Genomic DNA, 8,296 nt, shown 5'->3' with positions numbered 1-8,296 from the left:
GCTTTGCTATTACCTCTGGTCCAGACTGTATTTTCTCCTCTGGACGAGCCTTTTTAAATCGTTTAAAATATTTTTCAATATTCATCTGGATTGAGTAAGCAAACAGTCTGTGTTATGATTAAAGGGGGGGTGAAATGCTCGTTTTCACTCAATATCCTGTTAATCTTGAGTACCTATAGAGTAGTACTGCATCCTTCATAACTCCAAAAAGTCTTTAGTTTTATTATATTTATAAGAGAAAGATAGTCTGTACCGATTTTTCCCGGAAAAACACGACCGGCTGGAGGCGTGACGTGTGGGCGGAGCTAAAGAATCACGAGCGCCAGTAGGCTTTTGCGTTGAGTGCGTTTGGAAGTTGGAAAAAACATCATCCAAAAACCATGGCTAACAGTCAGATTCAGCCGTTTATTTATGATCCAGAATCAGATCCCGAGGCTGAAACTGGCATGGGAGGCGGACGCACTAACAAGGAGGCAGAGATATTTTAAGCAGTTCTACTCACCGCCTGCTGTTCCAACACACGATCGTCACCCTTTTTCGTTGGGACTGCATCATCCTTAAGAAATAAACGATACGCAAATCCGTCATCAAACTGGGCCTTGTTTGTAAAACAAGCATCTTCGAAATGCAGGGAACAAACAAAAACACTTGCACAACTCCGTTGATGATCTGTAAAAATAAACTCCATCCACTGGTCCCTTAATGCGTTTTTTTTTTTTTTTTTTGGTAATCTGTGCAGGGTTGTCTTGCCCTGGCAACCAAAAACACACTTCTTTTGTGACTTTTCGCGACGCTCTCACTCTGATCAGTGAATGAATGTCTGTGCTCACACTGTAAAAAATTATTTAGCAGTTTAGTTGTTTCAATGAATTTTTTTATGTTGACACAACTTGCAGTTACTGAATTTGTTCATTCAACTAAAAATTTTAAGTTTTCAGTGTCTCAACTAGTTTGAAAGTTGACTGAACTAGGTAATTTGTCCTCATAACTTAAAAAAATTTGTTGACTCAATTCAATAGCAATATCACGTTCACAACATCAATTATCGCGAGATCTCATCATTCTCCTGAATGCTGTTGAAGAGAGAAGAAGGTCGTCAGCCATTCTAGTCAGTTTCTCCTCAAAGTTTGGACATTTGACTAGAATACAACTTTGGTAAGTAAAATATTCGTATTTATTGGCTTAATGTGTAAAATTACATTTGTTGTCTCAGAAGAGTAAGTATTGTTTTAAGAGTCTTATATTCTGTATGTAAGTTACTGTATGTAAATGTTCGTTTCGCGGCACTCTGAAGCCTCAAAATACAGGCGGTTCCACAGTATTCTCCTTATAAATATTAAAACAGATATTCTCCCATGCGGGACAGCGGAGCTGAACTTATGTGGAGCACGATAAAAATACAGTTTGTATGTATTATTTGAGCCCAGGGCTGCGTTAGAGGCCGTGCAAACAGAGCGCGAGAGCTCAACGCGGATCACTGTATGGATTAAGAACCGCGGGAATAAAAAAAAAAAGGAACTGCTCTAAACCTGACAGCGTAAGACATTCGTCAGAATATACATCGATGAAACATTAGGAGAAAAAAGAAGATTCCTACTCGAACTGTGTCTTTTCTGCATGTTATAAGGGAAACAAATGAGCACCATAGATGAGCACCTCCCTCAGAGTTCTTCTGGAGCGCGTAACTTAACGTTACATTTGATATCGCTGACATAAGCTTAGTTCTGATGATTTTTTTACAGTCTACGGTTCAGATGAAGTTCTTAAGGTAGCGTTACAAACTCTTCTTTCAGTTTTCTGAAGTAACGTTAGTCATTCAAGTGCCTCACTAGAACCTAGAACCCAGTGTAATACTGCGTGAATATCTGTTTTTATATAGTCTATGGTGAATATACGGTCATAAGTAAATTGCGTACGTTTAAATCTATATATTTTAGAATAAAAGTAATAATATCATATATCTTGTATAAATAGAGATACAATAACGATCGACACAAATGTGTTAAATTTCCTTTTATTGTGTTATAATTATGTGTTGTGTCATTTAAAAGCATTGTCTGGATGGTATAGTTTGTCTTTGGCATTTAATATAAACTTGTCAATACATTTGTCTTTCTCTGTAAAGATGTATTTATATGTATGTTTATTATTTTACAGTGTTTTAACATGTTTTTGTATTTTTCATGTTTATGATATTTTTGAATGACTGAAGATTCAGCGCAGAATTCAATAATCCTGTGGATGGACCGCAGCGAGTCCTTTTGCAGTTATCCATCAAAAAGATATGCAGACATAATGGAAATGGCATTTACATTGTAGAGCTTGGACGAAGTTGTAAGTAAATTTATTTATTTATAAATGCACATTTATTGGAGTCTATGTGCTTTACAATTGTAAGGCCCTGTTTAATGCATCCCTTTGTTTTTATTAAAGCACACAGGCTCTGCGCAGGAATTCATCAAGGACATGACTGCTGGGATTACGCTTGTGGATGACCAAACTGAGTACCATCAGTCTGCAGTGATGTGGTCCAGGTAATAGAAGAAGAAGAAATCTGGGTGATCTGGGGTTGTAACTCGTTGTTAGATGATCTGTGTACTGTGTTAGACGATCTGGGACTGGGACTAACAGAAATAAACTAATTGAGGTTTAAAACAACTTGAGGTTTAGTAAATGACAATTTTCTTTCTTTTTCTTTTTTGGGTGAACCCTTTACGAAAATGTAGATATTTGCATTGGAAAACAGCTTCAAAATTTAGAGAACATAATTTGACATTATTTTCCCCAGTTTTATTCCGTGAATTTTCTATAATTGGTATTTAAAATGTCTTTATAAAGTGTTGAATTTATCTTCATAAAACCACCAGAAACCCTGTTTATGGACATAGCCATTCTTTATTATTTTGCTGAATACTGTTTTGAATCCTGAAAAATGTTCAGTTCTAGCATATTGGCCATTAGCAACTTTGCTTAAAGGATTGTTTCACCAAAAAAATTAAATTAGGCCATGTTTTACTCATTCTCAAGGCACCCTATGTGTATATGATTTTCTTCTTTCAGAGGAATCTGATCTGAGTTGAATTTAAAATTGTCCTGGCTCTTCCAAGTTATTTAATGGCAGCAGAAAGGTGTGTTTTTTTTCTCAGCAGTCCAAAAATAGTCAAATAAAATGCACCCATCCATCAATAAAACGTGTCTCACATGGCTCTGGGGGGTGAATAAAGGCTTCCTGTCGCAAATCGATGCACTTTTTGTAAGAAAAATATCCATATTCAAAAAGTTGTAAACACTTTTTTTTCTCTTCCACTGACTATCATACGTGCAAGCCTAATTTTGTGATTCTACTTTGTGATTGGAGTATTGTTGTCTCCTCCGCTCTTCCGTGTTTGTCACTAATCACTGGTGCATGCATGACCCCTATGTCCTATTTTCATCCACCCGGAATGGCTCTTACGAAAGTGAGAGAAAAGGGTTTAAATATGTTTTGAATAACATTTTAAATATATATTTTTTTTTATTACAAAAACACATGGATTCGCTACAGGAGGACATTATTCACCTCTCAGAGCCATGTGAGGTACTTTTTATTATGAATTGATGCACATTATTTGACTACTTTTGGACTGTTGAAAAAAACACTCACCTATTGCCATAAATATTTTTTTATATAATCCGACTGGATTTGTCTGAAAGAAGAAGTCATACACACCTACGATGCCGTGAGGGTGAATAAAACATACATGGGTTAACCAACCCTTTAGGGCCATTTCATAGTCAACTCATCTGTAGGCATACGTGTCCCCGAGGCTACGCATCGTTATGCTTCGGCCGCCATTATGCGTCGGTGTGTAGCCAAATGTGTGGTCCTAGTTTTTGATACGCGACGTGCCGATTCACGCAATACTATGCGTTGTCGGTGGGGGCGACATTGCTTATACATATTCATCCACATTTATACCATAGTTCATCAGCAACAGAATACACTCCTCTTCAGTTGCCATTGTAATCTGAATATCACGCGACCCGACTCTACTAATATCACCCGACTCCACTACCCCCTGTTGCTTGAGCCATGTATTGCATACACGCATCAACCGTGACGCTTGCGTTCACTGTTTAGACTATGAAAAGGAGTGCGTCGCTCGCGTTTCTTGCTCGCGTTTCCCGCGTTGACTATGAAACGGCCCTTAGGAGTCATGCTTTACTCTGAACATGCAGTGCAACAGACTATTATTTAAAAGGAATACCTATTTACACCAATATATTTTCTGATCATTGTATAAATGGTGTGGCAGATTAGACACTTAGAATCAGATTAAGAAAAAAAACCTGAGTTGTATTGGTTTGTCACATTTTATGTCATTCAAAAATCATGTAGAATACCAGTGAAGAAAATAATTTCCCCCCATTTTTAGAATAGTTGGTTCTGGGGGTGTATTTTACACTTATCTTCCCATGGGATTTTAAACTCTTTGTGTTCAGCAGAACAAAGAATTTAGTACAGGCTTACAGTTTAATACAGGAAGTTATTTTGAATGTTTCTAAACGAAACCGTTGAGGAGCACCATTTAATTTTGACTTTCATTTTTGGTTAAATTTTTCAAAATATATTCCACTTGAAGGTGAATTACACTTTGATTGGTAGCTGTGCTTTTAACAAAACACACAACTTTAATAGTGTATGTACATATGTGTGTTCGTTTATAAATTTATTAAGTAATGTAATTTTTTTTTTCTTTTCCCAGCCATCCAGTGACATTAAGGATGTTGAGAAAGAAATTGAAGAGGGCATTCTGATTGTAACTGAGGAACAGCAATGTGATGTGCTTCCCAAGGAATAACCAACATTGGTCTCATTTGGACATCCTGTCATCACTGACATCTCCCATGTCCCCAAGGCATTTAGACTCCTAATGGGTCTGTATGCAGTGAACATCCACCACCTCCAGCGCATTAAATACACCATTGAGTCTCTGCAAAAACTTGTGAAGACCAGCTGCTCCCACCATGTGCTCGCTCCAGCGACAGGAACTGTAGGTGTGGGGGAGTGAATGTCCAGCGCTCTCTCCACCCTCAACACCACAAATAAGGTGTCCTTGAGCAAGGCACAACTTCTCCCCGGGTACTGCAGCATAAATGGCTGCCCACTGCTCTGGGTGTGTGTTCACGGTGTGTGTTCACTGCTGTGTGTGTGCACTTTGGATGGGTTAAATGAAGAGCACAAATGTATGTCATGTCACTTTCACTTTTCAGTGTTCATGATGTGTCCATCGGCTCCACCGCACTCTGTCTTAAAAAGTAGTGTTTTTTTTTTTTTTTATAAGGAAAGGTTCTTTTGTGCCTTTCACTATATAGAATGTACATTAAAGTTTATCATGTCATGACTTGGAATATGCATGTTCTCATGTAAACAAATGTTTTTTCACCTCTCATTTTCTTAAACAGTATGTACACATTTTCAGTATGTAGCATTATGATGGGGGACGAGTTTGGAAACTTTCAAGATCCTTCTGATGTTAACACCTCTGGTCATGTTGTGCTATGAAATTTAGAATCTGACTTTAGATCTTTGTGCTTCCATGTGAATTCATTCCATTTATATCTTATTACACAGATGTACAGTACACTCATTTTTTTTTACTAATTGTGATATTATATTACATATATCTTGGTTTCTCATTTTGACCATGACTTGCATTATGGTGGGGGGAGTGCATGTGAACTTGTGCGGGGTTAATATGCAGAGTTCAACCTTCTGATTTTCATATTGAGTTATGAAATTAAAAACAATCCCTGTGGTTTTGATCTGATGAATTGAAATGCAACTATTTGTTTCTCAATCCCATGCCAATGTTATTTAGTATACATCACACTTTCAAGTGTCGGTTCAGATCTTTAGACGTGTTTGTATTTTGCATTTTTTGTTTTGTTTATCAATTATCAGTTGATGTGTTGACAGCAAATTGCTTGTTCAATTTAAATGTGAATGAAAGTGTTGTGTTGTCTCTATCATTAAATAAATTACATTAAAAAAAGTGTTTTGTCATCTATATTTAAACATTTAAGGCAGTGGAGTAACATTTTTTTTATGATTATTGATCGAAGTAAAAAAAAATCCCTGTTGACACAACATGATTCAGTTGACTGGACTAGAAAATAATAGTCAAGTCAACTTAAAGAAATTTGTTACCTGGACTAACTCCACTCTAGTTTGAAGTTGTTTCAACAAGATTTTTTTTGTCAAGATAACAAAAAATTTTTAGGCAGCGGGGTAACAAAATATTTTTAGTTGACTCAACAAATTCTTTTTTACAGTGCAGCCTCTCAGTGCTCTGCTATACGGGAGCACGCACTCTTCCGGCAGACATGCCCTTAGGACCCATATAAGGAAATTCCGCTCCAACTAACGTCACACAGAGCCATACTCGAAAAAAACTTTACGAAACTTGTGACAAACCGGAAGGAGTATTTTGGGAACAAAAATACTCCTTCAAACATACAACTTAGTTTTTGAAACTTTGTCCATGTTTAGCATGGGAATCCAACTCTTTAACAGTGTAAACTCAGTATGCATGAAATAGCATTTCACCCCCCCTTTAAATACTTACCGTTAACATTAACATAACATTACCGTTATGTAGTAAGGGCAGTCGATATGAACAGCTTACAGCGTGTTACAGCATGTAAACATAGCTGATTATTAGCTAGGCTCCTTAATGCTTGCTAATGCATTTCCATTACCCTTCAAGTCGCGCAAATTGAAAATTAAGCTCAATGGAAACCCATCAATTTTGCAAAAAAGACTCCCATTTATTGCAAAAGAAAGGTTTTACGCTCGTGTGAGGTGGAAATATTTAGCAAAACTGCAATGGAAACAGTTTTTGCACATTTACAGTCAACTGACTTAGAAAGCGGGGTGTGTTTGAACAGATTACAAGACTTCTTTAATTCATGAAAGACGAAATAATTAGAGGAATATCGTTACTGGATTCTAAACCTTAAAGAAATGCCACAATCAAGACCTCATGTGCCGCTCACAGTATAAGGGTCTTTCCTTGTCATTAATTAACACGCTTAGGCCTAACTTACGTCTCTTTACATTAATATTTATAATAATAATGTCTAGTGCGGTGGCTGTGATATATATATATATATATATATATATATATAAACCTACCAGCGTCTGTTGCCACGATTTTTGGAATGACTGATCGCGAGATGGAAAAAATGACGTTTTAGTCGCATAACATTGTTAAAGAAACGGCCGTCATTTCACAATAGTTTTTTTATCAAAATGTTGCGAGAATCTCATTCCGTAATGGAAAGCGACAACTACATAGATTAACTTCTCAGAGTTATGTTGTGTTAAGTGTTTATTACTAACCATTCAACTCCGGATTCATTCTTGAATCTTCGAGCACCGGAAACAATCCGTCCTCCAACGCATGCTTCTTTCTTCTTTGGACGCTCGTGTTTTGATTCAGATCGTGCTCGAAGAGGAGGGGCTATTAGCTGCTAATAAAAACATCATCAAAGTAGTTCATGTGACATCAGAGGGTCTGTTAGAATTTTCTGAAGCATCAAAAATACATTTTGGTCCAATAATATAAAAAACTATGACTTTATTCAGCATTGTCTTCTCTTCCAGTCTGTTGTGAGTGCGTTCACTGCAGTGGAGTAATATCAGGTTTACGAACGAATCACTTGATGTAACCAGATCTTCTTGAACCAGTTCACTGAAGTGAACTGAACCATTTGAAACAGTTTCGCGTCTCCAATAAGCATTAATCCACAAATGACTTAAGCTGTTAACTTTTTGAATGTGGCTGACACTCCCTGTGTGTTAAAACAAACCAATATCCTGGAGTAACTCATTTCGTTCGGATCCATTTGCAGTATATTTAATAAGAGAATGGTTATAACGGCAGAGATTGGAGAACAGCGTCAAGTATGTCAGGGGATATCCAAAATCAGCAACAGTAACAAGCAGAGGTCAAGGCAGGTGGCAAAGAATCAGAGGTGGTATTAGGGATGGCTGACGCGAAACTAACGTTTCGTAACAGTGTCGAGATCCCGAAGCGTAGATGTTTCGAAACACTGCTCCGAACTGTGATTCAAAACACCCATGTCACGTGACTATGGCTAAACGAAGCTTCTGCGCGTTTCATAAGTGTCTCGACCGACAGGTGGCACGCTTGCCGAGTCTGCGTTTGATTGACAGGGGCGGGAACAAACCACACAATCGCACATCTGTCTCAACTGCCACAAAGTTTAAAAGAGGAGTTAATGCACCTTC

At 37.5% G+C, this 8,296-nt stretch overlaps 1 long non-coding RNA gene across 1 annotated transcript; it reads left to right on the top strand.

Moving 5' to 3' along the window:
• Window positions 1-713: 713 nt before the first annotated feature.
• On the top strand, window positions 714-5,898 carry LOC127977120 (uncharacterized). Its single transcript, XR_008158095.1, has 4 exons — window positions 714-1,155; window positions 2,213-2,334; window positions 2,434-2,534; window positions 4,746-5,898. It is a non-coding gene; the product is annotated as an uncharacterized LOC127977120 (long non-coding RNA).
• The last annotated feature ends 2,398 nt before the right edge of the window (window positions 5,899-8,296 follow it).

This window comes from Carassius gibelio, chromosome B18, assembly GCF_023724105.1.
Source record: "Carassius gibelio isolate Cgi1373 ecotype wild population from Czech Republic chromosome B18, carGib1.2-hapl.c, whole genome shotgun sequence".
Lineage (NCBI taxonomy): Eukaryota > Metazoa > Chordata > Actinopteri > Cypriniformes > Cyprinidae > Carassius > Carassius gibelio.
This window is presented reverse-complemented; position numbering and strand designations above follow the sequence as displayed.